A 20720-nucleotide genomic window follows, 5' to 3' on the forward strand; every position below is an offset into this window, starting at 1 on the left:
ACAGAGCTGCTCTGGTAGCTCCGAACGGCCGCACACGTCGCCTCGGACACGCCGGTTCGGCCCGCGCCCATCTCGCAGATGTTCCTCGTGCTTGTGCTGTCATATGGACCGCGACCCGAGCGGCAGCGAGCGGCAGTCGAGCAAAGTCGGGACAAGTCGGGACGGAAGGTGACAGCCGATTATGCACCGTGCGAATTACGCAAATATCTAGAAGCGCGACGCGTGTCAGGCAGGTGAGAACGCTTCTCTCGGTCCAGCAGGACACTGCCACACCCCGCGCAGTCCACCCGCCGCCCGGCCGCGCGCAATCCCTGCGACGGACAACAATAACAAGGTGCGTCTCCCTCGAGTGTCGGAGGCCGCACGAACCAAACGAATGACAGGCGGTGCAACGAGCAGCTGTGTTGTGCGTCTGACCCACGTGGCGGCGCGCCGCACTGCGCGTCGCCTTCGAGGTGGAAGGACGTGCATTGCGTCAAATGTGCCACCGAAAATGGCGATTGCGTGTATTGGGAGGAGAGGCGAAGCCTTCTTGTGCCGTGCGGCTACAGTATAAGGACGCCAACGGCCATACCATGTTGAATACACCGGTTCTCGTCCGATCACCGAAGTTAAGCAACATCGGGCCCGGTTAGTACTTGGATGGGTGACCGCCTGGGAACACCGGGTGCTGTTGGCTCCCTGTCTTCTTTTAAATTTTATGTCACTACACCTGCCAGCCCTCTTTTCATACAAACTCTCAGGTGCGACAAAGATGCTTCCACAAGCATTTTAAACTACTGTATTAAACGTAAGATGCGAAATTACAGTAATGAACTCAGTTTGTACAAGAATGCGCGGAGGAAGAGTGCTAGGAACTCGTTGAAAATAACGAAACACTGCGAATCGACAGATGTGCTCTTGAAATGCGTCAGAGCCTACTGTTTTGTAGGAGCGCTACATTCCAAAAACTAACTACATTAAAAAAAAAACCTGTTCCCGTCCGACCACCGAAGATAAGCAACAACGTTTATATTCGGATCGGCGACCGCCTGGGAACTCTGGCTGTCTTCATTTCTTGCTTTCTTGTCGCTACCCCTGCCAGCCGTTTTTTCATGCTACCTTTCTCATGTGACAAAGATGCTTCCATACTGATTTACACACGCGAGACAGATGTACGATATTAAGGAACTCAGTTTGAAAAGAGTGCGCCAAGGAAGACTTCCAAAGAGTCTCTGGAAATAAGAAAACAGTATGAAGTGACAGAAATGTTGTGAAGTACGTCAGGGCATATTGTTTTGTAGCAGTGCACAACGGCAAATTTGTAAACAAAAATTTACCTTTCGTCGCTACAAGAGATGGATACTTTGTCGAAAAGCCTGTGTCTTGTGTGCATGTTTTCGCACCTTTCCACGGCACGGCGCGGCACGGCACAGAGCTGCTCTGGTAGCTCCGAACGGCCGCACACGTCGCCTCGGACACGCCGGTTCGGCCCGCGCCCATCTCGCAGATGTTCCTCGTGCTTGTGCTGTCATATGGACCGCGACCCGAGCGGCAGCGAGCGGCAGTCGAGCAAAGTCGGGACAAGTCGGGACGGAAGGTGACAGCCGATTATGCACCGTGCGAATTACGCAAATATCTAGAAGCGCGACGCGTGTCAGGCAGGTGAGAACGCTTCTCTCGGTCCAGCAGGACACTGCCACACCCCGCGCAGTCCACCCGCCGCCCGGCCGCGCGCAATCCCTGCGACGGACAACAATAACAAGGTGCGTCTCCCTCGAGTGTCGGAGGCCGCACGAACCAAACGAATGACAGGCGGTGCAACGAGCAGCTGTGTTGTGCGTCTGACCCACGTGGCGGCGCGCCGCACTGCGCGTCGCCTTCGAGGTGGAAGGACGTGCATTGCGTCAAATGTGCCACCGAAAATGGCGATTGCGTGTATTGGGAGGAGAGGCGAAGCCTTCTTGTGCCGTGCGGCTACAGTATAAGGACGCCAACGGCCATACCATGTTGAATACACCGGTTCTCGTCCGATCACCGAAGTTAAGCAACATCGGGCCCGGTTAGTACTTGGATGGGTGACCGCCTGGGAACACCGGGTGCTGTTGGCTCCCTGTCTTCTTTTAAATTTTATGTCACTACACCTGCCAGCCCTCTTTTCATACAAACTCTCAGGTGCGACAAAGATGCTTCCACAAGCATTTTAAACTACTGTATTAAACGTAAGATGCGAAATTACAGTAATGAACTCAGTTTGTACAAGAATGCGCGGAGGAAGAGTGCTAGGAACTCGTTGAAAATAACGAAACACTGCGAATCGACAGATGTGCTCTTGAAATGCGTCAGAGCCTACTGTTTTGTAGGAGCGCTACATTCCAAAAACTAACTACATTAAAAAAAAAACCTGTTCCCGTCCGACCACCGAAGATAAGCAACAACGTTTATATTCGGATCGGCGACCGCCTGGGAACTCTGGCTGTCTTCATTTCTTGCTTTCTTGTCGCTACCCCTGCCAGCCGTTTTTTCATGCTACCTTTCTCATGTGACAAAGATGCTTCCATACTGATTTTAAACTATCGTAAGGTACGATATTAAGGAACTCAGTTTGAAAAGAGTGCGCCAAGGAAGACTTCCAAAGAGTCTCTGGAAATAAGAAAACAGTATGAAGTGACAGAAATGTTGTGAAGTACGTCAGGGCATATTGTTTTGTAGCAGTGCACAACGGCAAATTTGTAAACAAAAATTTACCTTTCGTCGCTACAAGAGATGGATACTTTGTCGAAAAGCCTGTGTCTTGTGTGCATGTTTTCGCACCTTTCCACGGCACGGCGCGGCACAGAGCTGCTCTGGTAGCTCCGAACGGCCGCACACGTCGCCTCGGACACGCCGGTTCGGCCCGCGCCCATCTCGCAGATGTTCCTCGTGCTTGTGCTGTCATATGGACCGCGACCCGAGCGGCAGCGAGCGGCAGTCGAGCAAAGTCGGGACAAGTCGGGACGGAAGGTGACAGCCGATTATGCACCGTGCGAATTACGCAAATATCTAGAAGCGCGACGCGTGTCAGGCAGGTGAGAACGCTTCTCTCGGTCCAGCAGGACACTGCCACACCCCGCGCAGTCCACCCGCCGCCCGGCCGCGCGCAATCCCTGCGACGGACAACAATAACAAGGTGCGTCTCCCTCGAGTGTCGGAGGCCGCACGAACCAAACGAATGACAGGCGGTGCAACGAGCAGCTGTGTTGTGCGTCTGACCCACGTGGCGGCGCGCCGCACTGCGCGTCGCCTTCGAGGTGGAAGGACGTGCATTGCGTCAAATGTGCCACCGAAAATGGCGATTGCGTGTATTGGGAGGAGAGGCGAAGCCTTCTTGTGCCGTGCGGCTACAGTATAAGGACGCCAACGGCCATACCATGTTGAATACACCGGTTCTCGTCCGATCACCGAAGTTAAGCAACATCGGGCCCGGTTAGTACTTGGATGGGTGACCGCCTGGGAACACCGGGTGCTGTTGGCTCCCTGTCTTCTTTTAAATTTTATGTCACTACACCTGCCAGCCCTCTTTTCATACAAACTCTCAGGTGCGACAAAGATGCTTCCACAAGCATTTTAAACTACTGTATTAAACGTAAGATGCGAAATTACAGTAATGAACTCAGTTTGTACAAGAATGCGCGGAGGAAGAGTGCTAGGAACTCGTTGAAAATAACGAAACACTGCGAATCGACAGATGTGCTCTTGAAATGCGTCAGAGCCTACTGTTTTGTAGGAGCGCTACATTCCAAAAACTAACTACATTAAAAAAAAAACCTGTTCCCGTCCGACCACCGAAGATAAGCAACAACGTTTATATTCGGATCGGCGACCGCCTGGGAACTCTGGCTGTCTTCATTTCTTGCTTTCTTGTCGCTACCCCTGCCAGCCGTTTTTTCATGCTACCTTTCTCATGTGACAAAGATGCTTCCATACTGATTTTAAACTATCGTAAGGTACGATATTAAGGAACTCAGTTTGAAAAGAGTGCGCCAAGGAAGACTTCCAAAGAGTCTCTGGAAATAAGAAAACAGTATGAAGTGACAGAAATGTTGTGAAGTACGTCAGGGCATATTGTTTTGTAGCAGTGCACAACGGCAAATTTGTAAACAAAAATTTACCTTTCGTCGCTACAAGAGATGGATACTTTGTCGAAAAGCCTGTGTCTTGTGTGCATGTTTTCGCACCTTTCCACGGCACGGCGCGGCACAGAGCTGCTCTGGTAGCTCCGAACGGCCGCACACGTCGCCTCGGACACGCCGGTTCGGCCCGCGCCCATCTCGCAGATGTTCCTCGTGCTTGTGCTGTCATATGGACCGCGACCCGAGCGGCAGCGAGCGGCAGTCGAGCAAAGTCGGGACAAGTCGGGACGGAAGGTGACAGCCGATTATGCACCGTGCGAATTACGCAAATATCTAGAAGCGCGACGCGTGTCAGGCAGGTGAGAACGCTTCTCTCGGTCCAGCAGGACACTGCCACACCCCGCGCAGTCCACCCGCCGCCCGGCCGCGCGCAATCCCTGCGACGGACAACAATAACAAGGTGCGTCTCCCTCGAGTGTCGGAGGCCGCACGAACCAAACGAATGACAGGCGGTGCAACGAGCAGCTGTGTTGTGCGTCTGACCCACGTGGCGGCGCGCCGCACTGCGCGTCGCCTTCGAGGTGGAAGGACGTGCATTGCGTCAAATGTGCCACCGAAAATGGCGATTGCGTGTATTGGGAGGAGAGGCGAAGCCTTCTTGTGCCGTGCGGCTACAGTATAAGGACGCCAACGGCCATACCATGTTGAATACACCGGTTCTCGTCCGATCACCGAAGTTAAGCAACATCGGGCCCGGTTAGTACTTGGATGGGTGACCGCCTGGGAACACCGGGTGCTGTTGGCTCCCTGTCTTCTTTAAATTTTATGTCACTACACCTGCCAGCCCTCTTTTCATACAAACTCTCAGGTGCGACAAAGATGCTTCCACAAGCATTTTAAACTACTGTATTAAACGTAAGATGCGAAATTACAGTAATGAACTCAGTTTGTACAAGAATGCGCGGAGGAAGAGTGCTAGGAACTCGTTGAAAATAACGAAACACTGCGAATCGACAGATGTGCTCTTGAAATGCGTCAGAGCCTACTGTTTTGTAGGAGCGCTACATTCCAAAAACTAACTACATTAAAAAAAAAACCTGTTCCCGTCCGACCACCGAAGATAAGCAACAACGTTTATATTCGGATCGGCGACCGCCTGGGAACTCTGGCTGTCTTCATTTCTTGCTTTCTTGTCGCTACCCCTGCCAGCCGTTTTTTCATGCTACCTTTCTCATGTGACAAAGATGCTTCCATACTGATTTTAAACTATCGTAAGGTACGATATTAAGGAACTCAGTTTGAAAAGAGTGCGCCAAGGAAGACTTCCAAAGAGTCTCTGGAAATAAGAAAACAGTATGAAGTGACAGAAATGTTGTGAAGTACGTCAGGGCATATTGTTTTGTAGCAGTGCACAACGGCAAATTTGTAAACAAAAATTTACCTTTCGTCGCTACAAGAGATGGATACTTTGTCGAAAAGCCTGTGTCTTGTGTGCATGTTTTCGCACCTTTCCACGGCACGGCGCGGCACAGAGCTGCTCTGGTAGCTCCGAACGGCCGCACACGTCGCCTCGGACACGCCGGTTCGGCCCGCGCCCATCTCGCAGATGTTCCTCGTGCTTGTGCTGTCATATGGACCGCGACCCGAGCGGCAGCGAGCGGCAGTCGAGCAAAGTCGGGACAAGTCGGGACGGAAGGTGACAGCCGATTATGCACCGTGCGAATTACGCAAATATCTAGAAGCGCGACGCGTGTCAGGCAGGTGAGAACGCTTCTCTCGGTCCAGCAGGACACTGCCACACCCCGCGCAGTCCACCCGCCGCCCGGCCGCGCGCAATCCCTGCGACGGACAACAATAACAAGGTGCGTCTCCCTCGAGTGTCGGAGGCCGCACGAACCAAACGAATGACAGGCGGTGCAACGAGCAGCTGTGTTGTGCGTCTGACCCACGTGGCGGCGCGCCGCACTGCGCGTCGCCTTCGAGGTGGAAGGACGTGCATTGCGTCAAATGTGCCACCGAAAATGGCGATTGCGTGTATTGGGAGGAGAGGCGAAGCCTTCTTGTGCCGTGCGGCTACAGTATAAGGACGCCAACGGCCATACCATGTTGAATACACCGGTTCTCGTCCGATCACCGAAGTTAAGCAACATCGGGCCCGGTTAGTACTTGGATGGGTGACCGCCTGGGAACACCGGGTGCTGTTGGCTCCCTGTCTTCTTTTAAATTTTATGTCACTACACCTGCCAGCCCTCTTTTCATACAAACTCTCAGGTGCGACAAAGATGCTTCCACAAGCATTTTAAACTACTGTATTAAACGTAAGATGCGAAATTACAGTAATGAACTCAGTTTGTACAAGAATGCGCGGAGGAAGAGTGCTAGGAACTCGTTGAAAATAACGAAACACTGCGAATCGACAGATGTGCTCTTGAAATGCGTCAGAGCCTACTGTTTTGTAGGAGCGCTACATTCCAAAAACTAACTACATTAAAAAAAAAACCTGTTCCCGTCCGACCACCGAAGATAAGCAACAACGTTTATATTCGGATCGGCGACCGCCTGGGAACTCTGGCTGTCTTCATTTCTTGCTTTCTTGTCGCTACCCCTGCCAGCCGTTTTTTCATGCTACCTTTCTCATGTGACAAAGATGCTTCCATACTGATTTTAAACTATCGTAAGGTACGATATTAAGGAACTCAGTTTGAAAAGAGTGCGCCAAGGAAGACTTCCAAAGAGTCTCTGGAAATAAGAAAACAGTATGAAGTGACAGAAATGTTGTGAAGTACGTCAGGGCATATTGTTTTGTAGCAGTGCACAACGGCAAATTTGTAAACAAAAATTTACCTTTCGTCGCTACAAGAGATGGATACTTTGTCGAAAAGCCTGTGTCTTGTGTGCATGTTTTCGCACCTTTCCACGGCACGGCGCGGCACAGAGCTGCTCTGGTAGCTCCGAACGGCCGCACACGTCGCCTCGGACACGCCGGTTCGGCCCGCGCCCATCTCGCAGATGTTCCTCGTGCTTGTGCTGTCATATGGACCGCGACCCGAGCGGCAGCGAGCGGCAGTCGAGCAAAGTCGGGACAAGTCGGGACGGAAGGTGACAGCCGATTATGCACCGTGCGAATTACGCAAATATCTAGAAGCGCGACGCGTGTCAGGCAGGTGAGAACGCTTCTCTCGGTCCAGCAGGACACTGCCACACCCCGCGCAGTCCACCCGCCGCCCGGCCGCGCGCAATCCCTGCGACGGACAACAATAACAAGGTGCGTCTCCCTCGAGTGTCGGAGGCCGCACGAACCAAACGAATGACAGGCGGTGCAACGAGCAGCTGTGTTGTGCGTCTGACCCACGTGGCGGCGCGCCGCACTGCGCGTCGCCTTCGAGGTGGAAGGACGTGCATTGCGTCAAATGTGCCACCGAAAATGGCGATTGCGTGTATTGGGAGGAGAGGCGAAGCCTTCTTGTGCCGTGCGGCTACAGTATAAGGACGCCAACGGCCATACCATGTTGAATACACCGGTTCTCGTCCGATCACCGAAGTTAAGCAACATCGGGCCCGGTTAGTACTTGGATGGGTGACCGCCTGGGAACACCGGGTGCTGTTGGCTCCCTGTCTTCTTTTAAATTTTATGTCACTACACCTGCCAGCCCTCTTTTCATACAAACTCTCAGGTGCGACAAAGATGCTTCCACAAGCATTTTAAACTACTGTATTAAACGTAAGATGCGAAATTACAGTAATGAACTCAGTTTGTACAAGAATGCGCGGAGGAAGAGTGCTAGGAACTCGTTGAAAATAACGAAACACTGCGAATCGACAGATGTGCTCTTGAAATGCGTCAGAGCCTACTGTTTTGTAGGAGCGCTACATTCCAAAAACTAACTACATTAAAAAAAAAACCTGTTCCCGTCCGACCACCGAAGATAAGCAACAACGTTTATATTCGGATCGGCGACCGCCTGGGAACTCTGGCTGTCTTCATTTCTTGCTTTCTTGTCGCTACCCCTGCCAGCCGTTTTTTCATGCTACCTTTCTCATGTGACAAAGATGCTTCCATACTGATTTTAAACTATCGTAAGGTACGATATTAAGGAACTCAGTTTGAAAAGAGTGCGCCAAGGAAGACTTCCAAAGAGTCTCTGGAAATAAGAAAACAGTATGAAGTGACAGAAATGTTGTGAAGTACGTCAGGGCATATTGTTTTGTAGCAGTGCACAACGGCAAATTTGTAAACAAAAATTTACCTTTCGTCGCTACAAGAGATGGATACTTTGTCGAAAAGCCTGTGTCTTGTGTGCATGTTTTCGCACCTTTCCACGGCACGGCGCGGCACAGAGCTGCTCTGGTAGCTCCGAACGGCCGCACACGTCGCCTCGGACACGCCGGTTCGGCCCGCGCCCATCTCGCAGATGTTCCTCGTGCTTGTGCTGTCATATGGACCGCGACCCGAGCGGCAGCGAGCGGCAGTCGAGCAAAGTCGGGACAAGTCGGGACGGAAGGTGACAGCCGATTATGCACCGTGCGAATTACGCAAATATCTAGAAGCGCGACGCGTGTCAGGCAGGTGAGAACGCTTCTCTCGGTCCAGCAGGACACTGCCACACCCCGCGCAGTCCACCCGCCGCCCGGCCGCGCGCAATCCCTGCGACGGACAACAATAACAAGGTGCGTCTCCCTCGAGTGTCGGAGGCCGCACGAACCAAACGAATGACAGGCGGTGCAACGAGCAGCTGTGTTGTGCGTCTGACCCACGTGGCGGCGCGCCGCACTGCGCGTCGCCTTCGAGGTGGAAGGACGTGCATTGCGTCAAATGTGCCACCGAAAATGGCGATTGCGTGTATTGGGAGGAGAGGCGAAGCCTTCTTGTGCCGTGCGGCTACAGTATAAGGACGCCAACGGCCATACCATGTTGAATACACCGGTTCTCGTCCGATCACCGAAGTTAAGCAACATCGGGCCCGGTTAGTACTTGGATGGGTGACCGCCTGGGAACACCGGGTGCTGTTGGCTCCCTGTCTTCTTTTAAATTTTATGTCACTACACCTGCCAGCCCTCTTTTCATACAAACTCTCAGGTGCGACAAAGATGCTTCCACAAGCATTTTAAACTACTGTATTAAACGTAAGATGCGAAATTACAGTAATGAACTCAGTTTGTACAAGAATGCGCGGAGGAAGAGTGCTAGGAACTCGTTGAAAATAACGAAACACTGCGAATCGACAGATGTGCTCTTGAAATGCGTCAGAGCCTACTGTTTTGTAGGAGCGCTACATTCCAAAAACTAACTACATTAAAAAAAAAACCTGTTCCCGTCCGACCACCGAAGATAAGCAACAACGTTTATATTCGGATCGGCGACCGCCTGGGAACTCTGGCTGTCTTCATTTCTTGCTTTCTTGTCGCTACCCCTGCCAGCCGTTTTTTCATGCTACCTTTCTCATGTGACAAAGATGCTTCCATACTGATTTTAAACTATCGTAAGGTACGATATTAAGGAACTCAGTTTGAAAAGAGTGCGCCAAGGAAGACTTCCAAAGAGTCTCTGGAAATAAGAAAACAGTATGAAGTGACAGAAATGTTGTGAAGTACGTCAGGGCATATTGTTTTGTAGCAGTGCACAACGGCAAATTTGTAAACAAAAATTTACCTTTCGTCGCTACAAGAGATGGATACTTTGTCGAAAAGCCTGTGTCTTGTGTGCATGTTTTCGCACCTTTCCACGGCACGGCGCGGCACAGAGCTGCTCTGGTAGCTCCGAACGGCCGCACACGTCGCCTCGGACACGCCGGTTCGGCCCGCGCCCATCTCGCAGATGTTCCTCGTGCTTGTGCTGTCATATGGACCGCGACCCGAGCGGCAGCGAGCGGCAGTCGAGCAAAGTCGGGACAAGTCGGGACGGAAGGTGACAGCCGATTATGCACCGTGCGAATTACGCAAATATCTAGAAGCGCGACGCGTGTCAGGCAGGTGAGAACGCTTCTCTCGGTCCAGCAGGACACTGCCACACCCCGCGCAGTCCACCCGCCGCCCGGCCGCGCGCAATCCCTGCGACGGACAACAATAACAAGGTGCGTCTCCCTCGAGTGTCGGAGGCCGCACGAACCAAACGAATGACAGGCGGTGCAACGAGCAGCTGTGTTGTGCGTCTGACCCACGTGGCGGCGCGCCGCACTGCGCGTCGCCTTCGAGGTGGAAGGACGTGCATTGCGTCAAATGTGCCACCGAAAATGGCGATTGCGTGTATTGGGAGGAGAGGCGAAGCCTTCTTGTGCCGTGCGGCTACAGTATAAGGACGCCAACGGCCATACCATGTTGAATACACCGGTTCTCGTCCGATCACCGAAGTTAAGCAACATCGGGCCCGGTTAGTACTTGGATGGGTGACCGCCTGGGAACACCGGGTGCTGTTGGCTCCCTGTCTTCTTTTAAATTTTATGTCACTACACCTGCCAGCCCTCTTTTCATACAAACTCTCAGGTGCGACAAAGATGCTTCCACAAGCATTTTAAACTACTGTATTAAACGTAAGATGCGAAATTACAGTAATGAACTCAGTTTGTACAAGAATGCGCGGAGGAAGAGTGCTAGGAACTCGTTGAAAATAACGAAACACTGCGAATCGACAGATGTGCTCTTGAAATGCGTCAGAGCCTACTGTTTTGTAGGAGCGCTACATTCCAAAAACTAACTACATTAAAAAAAAAACCTGTTCCCGTCCGACCACCGAAGATAAGCAACAACGTTTATATTCGGATCGGCGACCGCCTGGGAACTCTGGCTGTCTTCATTTCTTGCTTTCTTGTCGCTACCCCTGCCAGCCGTTTTTTCATGCTACCTTTCTCATGTGACAAAGATGCTTCCATACTGATTTTAAACTATCGTAAGGTACGATATTAAGGAACTCAGTTTGAAAAGAGTGCGCCAAGGAAGACTTCCAAAGAGTCTCTGGAAATAAGAAAACAGTATGAAGTGACAGAAATGTTGTGAAGTACGTCAGGGCATATTGTTTTGTAGCAGTGCACAACGGCAAATTTGTAAACAAAAATTTACCTTTCGTCGCTACAAGAGATGGATACTTTGTCGAAAAGCCTGTGTCTTGTGTGCATGTTTTCGCACCTTTCCACGGCACGGCGCGGCACAGAGCTGCTCTGGTAGCTCCGAACGGCCGCACACGTCGCCTCGGACACGCCGGTTCGGCCCGCGCCCATCTCGCAGATGTTCCTCGTGCTTGTGCTGTCATATGGACCGCGACCCGAGCGGCAGCGAGCGGCAGTCGAGCAAAGTCGGGACAAGTCGGGACGGAAGGTGACAGCCGATTATGCACCGTGCGAATTACGCAAATATCTAGAAGCGCGACGCGTGTCAGGCAGGTGAGAACGCTTCTCTCGGTCCAGCAGGACACTGCCACACCCCGCGCAGTCCACCCGCCGCCCGGCCGCGCGCAATCCCTGCGACGGACAACAATAACAAGGTGCGTCTCCCTCGAGTGTCGGAGGCCGCACGAACCAAACGAATGACAGGCGGTGCAACGAGCAGCTGTGTTGTGCGTCTGACCCACGTGGCGGCGCGCCGCACTGCGCGTCGCCTTCGAGGTGGAAGGACGTGCATTGCGTCAAATGTGCCACCGAAAATGGCGATTGCGTGTATTGGGAGGAGAGGCGAAGCCTTCTTGTGCCGTGCGGCTACAGTATAAGGACGCCAACGGCCATACCATGTTGAATACACCGGTTCTCGTCCGATCACCGAAGTTAAGCAACATCGGGCCCGGTTAGTACTTGGATGGGTGACCGCCTGGGAACACCGGGTGCTGTTGGCTCCCTGTCTTCTTTTAAATTTTATGTCACTACACCTGCCAGCCCTCTTTTCATACAAACTCTCAGGTGCGACAAAGATGCTTCCACAAGCATTTTAAACTACTGTATTAAACGTAAGATGCGAAATTACAGTAATGAACTCAGTTTGTACAAGAATGCGCGGAGGAAGAGTGCTAGGAACTCGTTGAAAATAACGAAACACTGCGAATCGACAGATGTGCTCTTGAAATGCGTCAGAGCCTACTGTTTTGTAGGAGCGCTACATTCCAAAAACTAACTACATTAAAAAAAAAACCTGTTCCCGTCCGACCACCGAAGATAAGCAACAACGTTTATATTCGGATCGGCGACCGCCTGGGAACTCTGGCTGTCTTCATTTCTTGCTTTCTTGTCGCTACCCCTGCCAGCCGTTTTTTCATGCTACCTTTCTCATGTGACAAAGATGCTTCCATACTGATTTTAAACTATCGTAAGGTACGATATTAAGGAACTCAGTTTGAAAAGAGTGCGCCAAGGAAGACTTCCAAAGAGTCTCTGGAAATAAGAAAACAGTATGAAGTGACAGAAATGTTGTGAAGTACGTCAGGGCATATTGTTTTGTAGCAGTGCACAACGGCAAATTTGTAAACAAAAATTTACCTTTCGTCGCTACAAGAGATGGATACTTTGTCGAAAAGCCTGTGTCTTGTGTGCATGTTTTCGCACCTTTCCACGGCACGGCGCGGCACGGCACAGAGCTGCTCTGGTAGCTCCGAACGGCCGCACACGTCGCCTCGGACACGCCGGTTCGGCCCGCGCCCATCTCGCAGATGTTCCTCGTGCTTGTGCTGTCATATGGACCGCGACCCGAGCGGCAGCGAGCGGCAGTCGAGCAAAGTCGGGACAAGTCGGGACGGAAGGTGACAGCCGATTATGCACCGTGCGAATTACGCAAATATCTAGAAGCGCGACGCGTGTCAGGCAGGTGAGAACGCTTCTCTCGGTCCAGCAGGACACTGCCACACCCCGCGCAGTCCACCCGCCGCCCGGCCGCGCGCAATCCCTGCGACGGACAACAATAACAAGGTGCGTCTCCCTCGAGTGTCGGAGGCCGCACGAACCAAACGAATGACAGGCGGTGCAACGAGCAGCTGTGTTGTGCGTCTGACCCACGTGGCGGCGCGCCGCACTGCGCGTCGCCTTCGAGGTGGAAGGACGTGCATTGCGTCAAATGTGCCACCGAAAATGGCGATTGCGTGTATTGGGAGGAGAGGCGAAGCCTTCTTGTGCCGTGCGGCTACAGTATAAGGACGCCAACGGCCATACCATGTTGAATACACCGGTTCTCGTCCGATCACCGAAGTTAAGCAACATCGGGCCCGGTTAGTACTTGGATGGGTGACCGCCTGGGAACACCGGGTGCTGTTGGCTCCCTGTCTTCTTTTAAATTTTATGTCACTACACCTGCCAGCCCTCTTTTCATACAAACTCTCAGGTGCGACAAAGATGCTTCCACAAGCATTTTAAACTACTGTATTAAACGTAAGATGCGAAATTACAGTAATGAACTCAGTTTGTACAAGAATGCGCGGAGGAAGAGTGCTAGGAACTCGTTGAAAATAACGAAACACTGCGAATCGACAGATGTGCTCTTGAAATGCGTCAGAGCCTACTGTTTTGTAGGAGCGCTACATTCCAAAAACTAACTACATTAAAAAAAAAACCTGTTCCCGTCCGACCACCGAAGATAAGCAACAACGTTTATATTCGGATCGGCGACCGCCTGGGAACTCTGGCTGTCTTCATTTCTTGCTTTCTTGTCGCTACCCCTGCCAGCCGTTTTTTCATGCTACCTTTCTCATGTGACAAAGATGCTTCCATACTGATTTTAAACTATCGTAAGGTACGATATTAAGGAACTCAGTTTGAAAAGAGTGCGCCAAGGAAGACTTCCAAAGAGTCTCTGGAAATAAGAAAACAGTATGAAGTGACAGAAATGTTGTGAAGTACGTCAGGGCATATTGTTTTGTAGCAGTGCACAACGGCAAATTTGTAAACAAAAATTTACCTTTCGTCGCTACAAGAGATGGATACTTTGTCGAAAAGCCTGTGTCTTGTGTGCATGTTTTCGCACCTTTCCACGGCACGGCGCGGCACGGCACAGAGCTGCTCTGGTAGCTCCGAACGGCCGCACACGTCGCCTCGGACACGCCGGTTCGGCCCGCGCCCATCTCGCAGATGTTCCTCGTGCTTGTGCTGTCATATGGACCGCGACCCGAGCGGCAGCGAGCGGCAGTCGAGCAAAGTCGGGACAAGTCGGGACGGAAGGTGACAGCCGATTATGCACCGTGCGAATTACGCAAATATCTAGAAGCGCGACGCGTGTCAGGCAGGTGAGAACGCTTCTCTCGGTCCAGCAGGACACTGCCACACCCCGCGCAGTCCACCCGCCGCCCGGCCGCGCGCAATCCCTGCGACGGACAACAATAACAAGGTGCGTCTCCCTCGAGTGTCGGAGGCCGCACGAACCAAACGAATGACAGGCGGTGCAACGAGCAGCTGTGTTGTGCGTCTGACCCACGTGGCGGCGCGCCGCACTGCGCGTCGCCTTCGAGGTGGAAGGACGTGCATTGCGTCAAATGTGCCACCGAAAATGGCGATTGCGTGTATTGGGAGGAGAGGCGAAGCCTTCTTGTGCCGTGCGGCTACCGTATAAGGACGCCAACGGCCATACCATGTTGAATACACCGGTTCTCGTCCGATCACCGAAGTTAAGCAACATCGGGCCCGGTTAGTACTTGGATGGGTGACCGCCTGGGAACACCGGGTGCTGTTGGCTCCCTGTCTTCTTTTAAATTTTATGTCACTACACCTGCCAGCCCTCTTTTCATACAAACTCTCAGGTGCGACAAAGATGCTTCCACAAGCATTTTAAACTACTGTATTAAACGTAAGATGCGAAATTACAGTAATGAACTCAGTTTGTACAAGAATGCGCGGAGGAAGAGTGCTAGGAACTCGTTGAAAATAACGAAACACTGCGAATCGACAGATGTGCTCTTGAAATGCGTCAGAGCCTACTGTTTTGTAGGAGCGCTACATTCCAAAAACTAACTACATTAAAAAAAAAACCTGTTCCCGTCCGACCACCGAAGATAAGCAACAACGTTTATATTCGGATCGGCGACCGCCTGGGAACTCTGGCTGTCTTCATTTCTTGCTTTCTTGTCGCTACCCCTGCCAGCCGTTTTTTCATGCTACCTTTCTCATGTGACAAAGATGCTTCCATACTGATTTTAAACTATCGTAAGGTACGATATTAAGGAACTCAGTTTGAAAAGAGTGCGCCAAGGAAGACTTCCAAAGAGTCTCTGGAAATAAGAAAACAGTATGAAGTGACAGAAATGTTGTGAAGTACGTCAGGGCATATTGTTTTGTAGCAGTGCACAACGGCAAATTTGTAAACAAAAATTTACCTTTCGTCGCTACAAGAGATGGATACTTTGTCGAAAAGCCTGTGTCTTGTGTGCATGTTTTCGCACCTTTCCACGGCACGGCGCGGCACGGCACAGAGCTGCTCTGGTAGCTCCGAACGGCCGCACACGTCGCCTCGGACACGCCGGTTCGGCCCGCGCCCATCTCGCAGATGTTCCTCGTGCTTGTGCTGTCATATGGACCGCGACCCGAGCGGCAGCGAGCGGCAGTCGAGCAAAGTCGGGACAAGTCGGGACGGAAGGTGACAGCCGATTATGCACCGTGCGAATTACGCAAATATCTAGAAGCGCGACGCGTGTCAGGCAGGTGAGAACGCTTCTCTCGGTCCAGCAGGACACTGCCACACCCCGCGCAGTCCACCCGCCGCCCGGCCGCGCGCAATCCCTGCGACGGACAACAATAACAAGGTGCGTCTCCCTCGAGTGTCGGAGGCCGCACGAACCAAACGAATGACAGGCGGTGCAACGAGCAGCTGTGTTGTGCGTCTGACCCACGTGGCGGCGCGCCGCACTGCGCGTCGCCTTCGAGGTGGAAGGACGTGCATTGCGTCAAATGTGCCACCGAAAATGGCGATTGCGTGTATTGGGAGGAGAGGCGAAGCCTTCTTGTGCCGTGCGGCTACAGTATAAGGACGCCAACGGCCATACCATGTTGAATACACCGGTTCTCGTCCGATCACCGAAGTTAAGCAACATCGGGCCCGGTTAGTACTTGGATGGGTGACCGCCTGGGAACACCGGGTGCTGTTGGCTCCCTGTCTTCTTTTAAATTTTATGTCACTACACCTGCCAGCCCTCTTTTCATACAAACTCTCAGGTGCGACAAAGATGCTTCCACAAGCATTTTAAACTACTGTATTAAACGTAAGATGCGAAATTACAGTAATGAACTCAGTTTGTACAAGAATGCGCGGAGGAAGAGTGCTAGGAACTCGTTGAAAATAACGAAACACTGCGAATCGACAGATGTGCTCTTGAAATGCGTCAGAGCCTACTGTTTTGTAGGAGCGCTACATTCCAAAAACTAACTACATTAAAAAAAAAACCTGTTCCCGTCCGACCACCGAAGATAAGCAACAACGTTTATATTCGGATCGGCGACCGCCTGGGAACTCTGGCTGTCTTCATTTCTTGCTTTCTTGTCGCTACCCCTGCCAGCCGTTTTTTCATGCTACCTTTCTCATGTGACAAAGATGCTTCCATACTGATTTTAAACTATCGTAAGGTACGATATTAAGGAACTCAGTTTGAAAAGAGTGCGCCAAGGAAGACTTCCAAAGAGTCTCTGGAAATAAGAAAACAGTATGAAGTGACAGAAATGTTGTGAAGTACGTCAGGGCATATTGTTTTGTAGCAGTGCACAACGGCAAATTTGTAAACAAAAATTTACCTTTCGTCGCTACAAGAGATGGATACTTTGTCGAAAAGCCTGTGTCTTGTGTGCATGTTTTCGCACCTTTCCACGGCACGGCGCGGCACAGAGCTGCTCTGGTAGCTCCGAACGGCCGCACACGTCGCCTCGGACACGCCGGTTCGGCCCGCGCCCATCTCGCAGATGTTCCTCGTGCTTGTGCTGTCATATGGACCGCGACCCGAGCGGCAGCGAGCGGCAGTCGAGCAAAGTCGGGACAAGTCGGGACGGAAGGTGACAGCCGATTATGCACCGTGCGAATTACGCAAATATCTAGAAGCGCGACGCGTGTCAGGCAGGTGAGAACGCTTCTCTCGGTCCAGCAGGACACTGCCACACCCCGCGCAGTCCACCCGCCGCCCGGCCGCGCGCAATCCCTGCGACGGACAACAATAACAAGGTGCGTCTCCCTCGAGTGTCGGAGGCCGCACGAACCAAACGAATGACAGGCGGTGCAACGAGCAGCTGTGTTGTGCGTCTGACCCACGTGGCGGCGCGCCGCACTGCGCGTCGCCTTCGAGGTGGAAGGACGTGCATTGCGTCAAATGTGCCACCGAAAATGGCGATTGCGTGTATTGGGAGGAGAGGCGAAGCCTTCTTGTGCCGTGCGGCTACAGTATAAGGACGCCAACGGCCATACCATGTTGAATACACCGGTTCTCGTCCGATCACCGAAGTTAAGCAACATCGGGCCCGGTTAGTACTTGGATGGGTGACCGCCTGGGAACACCGGGTGCTGTTGGCTCCCTGTCTTCTTTTAAATTTTATGTCACTACACCTGCCAGCCCTCTTTTCATACAAACTCTCAGGTGCGACAAAGATGCTTCCACAAGCATTTTAAACTACTGTATTAAACGTAAGATGCGAAATTACAGTAATGAACTCAGTTTGTACAAGAATGCGCGGAGGAAGAGTGCTAGGAACTCGTTGAAAATAACGAAACACTGCGAATCGACAGATGTGCTCTTGAAATGCGTCAGAGCCTACTGTTTTGTAGGAGCGCTACATTCCAAAAACTAACTACATTAAAAAAAAACCTGTTCCCGTCCGACCACCGAAGATAAGCAACAACGTTTATATTCGGATCGGCGACCGCCTGGGAACTCTGGCTGTCTTCATTTCTTGCTTTCTTGTCGCTACCCCTGCCAGCCGTTTTTTCATGCTACCTTTCTCATGTGACAAAGATGCTTCCATACTGATTTTAAACTATCGTAAGGTACGATATTAAGGAACTCAGTTTGAAAAGAGTGCGCCAAGGAAGACTTCCAAAGAGTCTCTGGAAATAAGAAAACAGTATGAAGTGACAGAAATGTTGTGAAGTACGTCAGGGCATATTGTTTTGTAGCAGTGCACAACGGCAAATTTGTAAACAAAAATTTACCTTTCGTCGCTACAAGAGATGGATACTTTGTCGAAAAGCCTGTGTCTTGTGTGCATGTTTTCGCACCTTTCCACGGCACGGCGCGGCACAGAGCTGCTCTGGTAGCTCCGAACGGCCGCACACGTCGCCTCGGACACGCCGGTTCGGCCCGCGCCCATCTCGCAGATGTTCCTCGTGCTTGTGCTGTCATATGGACCGCGACCCGAGCGGCAGCGAGCGGCAGTCGAGCAAAGTCGGGACAAGTCGGGACGGAAGGTGACAGCCGATTATGCACCGTGTGAATTACGCAAATATCTAGAAGCGCGACGCGTGTCAGGCAGGTGAGAACGCTTCTCTCGGTCCAGCAGGACACTGCCACACCCCGCGCAAGTCCACCCGCCGCCCGGCCGCGCGCAATCCCTGCGACGGACAACAATAACAAGGTGCGTCTCCCTCGAGTGTCGGAGGCCGCACGAACCAAACGAATGACAGGCGGTGCAACGAGCAGCTGTGTTGTGCGTCTGACCCACGTGGCGGCGCGCCGCACTGCGCGTCGCCTTCGAGGTGGAAGGACGTGCATTGCGTCAAATGTGCCACCGAAAATGGCGATTGCGTGTATTGGGAGGAGAGGCGAAGCCTTCTTGTGCCGTGCGGCTACAGTATAAGGACGCCCAACGGCCATACCATGTTGAATACACCGGTTCTCGTCCGATCACCGAAGTTAAGCAACATCGGGCCCGGTTAGTACTTGGATGGGTGACCGCCTGGGAACACCGGGTGCTGTTGGCTCCCTGTCTTCTTTTAAATTTTATGTCACTACACCTGCCAGCCCTCTTTTCATACAAACTCTCAGGTGCGACAAAGATGCTTCCACAAGCATTTTAAACTACTGTATTAAACGTAAGATGCGAAATTACAGTAATGAACTCAGTTTGTACAAGAATGCGCGGAGGAAGAGTGCTAGGAACTCGTTGAAAATAACGAAACACTGCGAATCGACAGATGTGCGCTTGAAATGCGTCAGAGCCTACTGTTTTGTAGGAGCGCTACATTCCAAAAACTAACTACATTAAAAAAAAAACCTGTTCCCGTCCGACCACCGAAGATAAGCAACAACGTTTATATTCGGATCGGCGACCGCCTGGGAACTCTGGCTGTCTTCATTTCTTGCTTTCTTGTCGCTACCCCTGCCAGCCGTTTTTTCATGCTACCTTTCTCATGTGACAAAGATGCTTCCATACTGATTTTAAACTATCGTAAGGTACGATATTAAGGAACTCAGTTTGAAAAGAGTGCGCCAAGGAAGACTTCCAAAGAGTCTCTGGAAATAAGAAAACAGTATGAAGTGACAGAAATGTTGTGAAGTACGTCAGGGCATATTGTTTTGTAGCAGTGCACAACGGCAAATTTGTAAACAAAAATTTACCTTTCGTCGCTACAAGAGATGGATACTTTGTCGAAAAGCCTGTGTCTTGTGTGCATGTTTTCGCACCTTTCCACGGCACGGCGCGGCACAGAGCTGCTCTGGTAGCTCCGAACGGCCGCACACGTCGCCTCGGACACGCCGGTTCGGCCCGCGCCCATCTCGCAGATGTTCCTCGTGCTTGTGCTGTCATATGGACCGCGACCCGAGCGGCAGCGAGCGGCAGTCGAGCAAAGTCGGGACAAGTCGGGACGGAAGGTGACAGCCGATTATGCACCGTGCGAATTACGCAAATATCTAGAAGCGCGACGCGTGTCAGGCAGGTGAGAACGCTTCTCTCGGTCCAGCAGGACACTGCCACACCCCGCGCAGTCCACCCGCCGCCCGGCCGCGCGCAATCCCTGCGACGGACAACAATAACAAGGTGCGTCTCCCTCGAGTGTCGGAGGCCGCACGAACCAAACGAATGACAGGCGGTGCAACGAGCAGCTGTGTTGTGCGTCTGACCCACGTGGCGGCGCGCCGCACTGCGCGTCGCCTTCGAGGTGGAAGGACGTGCATTGCGTCAAATGTGCCACCGAAATGGCGATTGCGTGTATTGGGAGAGAGGCGAAGCCTTCTTGTGCCGTGCGGCTACAGTATAAGGACGCCAACGGCCATACCATGTTGAATACACCGGTTCTCGTCCGATCACCGAAGTTAAGCAACATCGGGCCCGGTTAGTACTTGGATGGGTGACCGCCTGGGAACACCGGGTGCTGTTGGCTCCCTGTCTTCTTTTAAATTTTATGTCACTACACCTGGCAGCCCTCTTTTCATACAAACTCTCAGGTGCGACAAAGATGCTTCCACAAGCATTTTAAACTACTGTATTAAACGTAAGATGCGAAATTACAGTAATGAACTCAGTTTGTACAAGAATGCGCGGAGGAAGAGTGCTAGGAACTCGTTGAAAATAACGAAACACTGCGAATCGACAGATGTGCTCTTGAAATGCGTCAGAGCCTACTGTTTTGTAGGAGCGCTACATTCCAAAAACTAACTACATTAAAAAAAAACCTGTTTCCCGTCCGACCACCGAAGATAAGCAACAACGTTTATATTCGGATCGGCGACCGCCTGGGAACTCTGGCTGTCTTCATTTC

At 52.0% G+C, this 20720-nt stretch overlaps 15 non-coding genes across 15 annotated transcripts; all 15 read left to right on the forward strand.

Moving 5' to 3' along the window:
* Positions 1–560: 560 nt before the first annotated feature.
* On the forward strand, positions 561–679 carry LOC126334435 (5S ribosomal RNA). Its single transcript, XR_007564715.1, has one exon. It is a non-coding gene; the product is annotated as a 5S ribosomal RNA (ribosomal RNA).
* A 1292-nt stretch (positions 680–1971) lies between these two features.
* Positions 1972–2090, forward strand: LOC126334446 (5S ribosomal RNA). Its single transcript, XR_007564726.1, has one exon. It is a non-coding gene; the product is annotated as a 5S ribosomal RNA (ribosomal RNA).
* A 1284-nt stretch (positions 2091–3374) lies between these two features.
* On the forward strand, positions 3375–3493 carry LOC126334453 (5S ribosomal RNA). Its single transcript, XR_007564733.1, has one exon. It is a non-coding gene; the product is annotated as a 5S ribosomal RNA (ribosomal RNA).
* A 1284-nt stretch (positions 3494–4777) lies between these two features.
* LOC126334454 (5S ribosomal RNA) lies at positions 4778–4896 on the forward strand. Its single transcript, XR_007564734.1, has one exon. It is a non-coding gene; the product is annotated as a 5S ribosomal RNA (ribosomal RNA).
* Positions 4897–6179: 1283 nt separating this feature from the next.
* On the forward strand, positions 6180–6298 carry LOC126334455 (5S ribosomal RNA). The gene has a single exon (XR_007564735.1). It is a non-coding gene; the product is annotated as a 5S ribosomal RNA (ribosomal RNA).
* Positions 6299–7582: 1284 nt separating this feature from the next.
* On the forward strand, positions 7583–7701 carry LOC126334436 (5S ribosomal RNA). The gene has a single exon (XR_007564716.1). It is a non-coding gene; the product is annotated as a 5S ribosomal RNA (ribosomal RNA).
* A 1284-nt stretch (positions 7702–8985) lies between these two features.
* On the forward strand, positions 8986–9104 carry LOC126334437 (5S ribosomal RNA). Its single transcript, XR_007564717.1, has one exon. It is a non-coding gene; the product is annotated as a 5S ribosomal RNA (ribosomal RNA).
* A 1284-nt stretch (positions 9105–10388) lies between these two features.
* On the forward strand, positions 10389–10507 carry LOC126334438 (5S ribosomal RNA). Its single transcript, XR_007564718.1, has one exon. It is a non-coding gene; the product is annotated as a 5S ribosomal RNA (ribosomal RNA).
* Positions 10508–11791: 1284 nt separating this feature from the next.
* LOC126334439 (5S ribosomal RNA) lies at positions 11792–11910 on the forward strand. Its single transcript, XR_007564719.1, has one exon. It is a non-coding gene; the product is annotated as a 5S ribosomal RNA (ribosomal RNA).
* A 1289-nt stretch (positions 11911–13199) lies between these two features.
* LOC126334440 (5S ribosomal RNA) lies at positions 13200–13318 on the forward strand. The gene has a single exon (XR_007564720.1). It is a non-coding gene; the product is annotated as a 5S ribosomal RNA (ribosomal RNA).
* A 1289-nt stretch (positions 13319–14607) lies between these two features.
* On the forward strand, positions 14608–14726 carry LOC126334441 (5S ribosomal RNA). The gene has a single exon (XR_007564721.1). It is a non-coding gene; the product is annotated as a 5S ribosomal RNA (ribosomal RNA).
* Positions 14727–16015: 1289 nt separating this feature from the next.
* On the forward strand, positions 16016–16134 carry LOC126334442 (5S ribosomal RNA). The gene has a single exon (XR_007564722.1). It is a non-coding gene; the product is annotated as a 5S ribosomal RNA (ribosomal RNA).
* Positions 16135–17418: 1284 nt separating this feature from the next.
* Positions 17419–17537, forward strand: LOC126334443 (5S ribosomal RNA). The gene has a single exon (XR_007564723.1). It is a non-coding gene; the product is annotated as a 5S ribosomal RNA (ribosomal RNA).
* Positions 17538–18822: 1285 nt separating this feature from the next.
* Positions 18823–18941, forward strand: LOC126334450 (5S ribosomal RNA). Its single transcript, XR_007564730.1, has one exon. It is a non-coding gene; the product is annotated as a 5S ribosomal RNA (ribosomal RNA).
* Positions 18942–20223: 1282 nt separating this feature from the next.
* LOC126334444 (5S ribosomal RNA) lies at positions 20224–20342 on the forward strand. The gene has a single exon (XR_007564724.1). It is a non-coding gene; the product is annotated as a 5S ribosomal RNA (ribosomal RNA).
* Positions 20343–20720: the final 378 nt, after the last annotated feature.

This window comes from Schistocerca gregaria, unplaced genomic scaffold (assembly GCF_023897955.1).
Source record: "Schistocerca gregaria isolate iqSchGreg1 unplaced genomic scaffold, iqSchGreg1.2 ptg001760l, whole genome shotgun sequence".
Taxonomy (NCBI): Eukaryota; Metazoa; Arthropoda; class Insecta; order Orthoptera; family Acrididae; genus Schistocerca; species Schistocerca gregaria.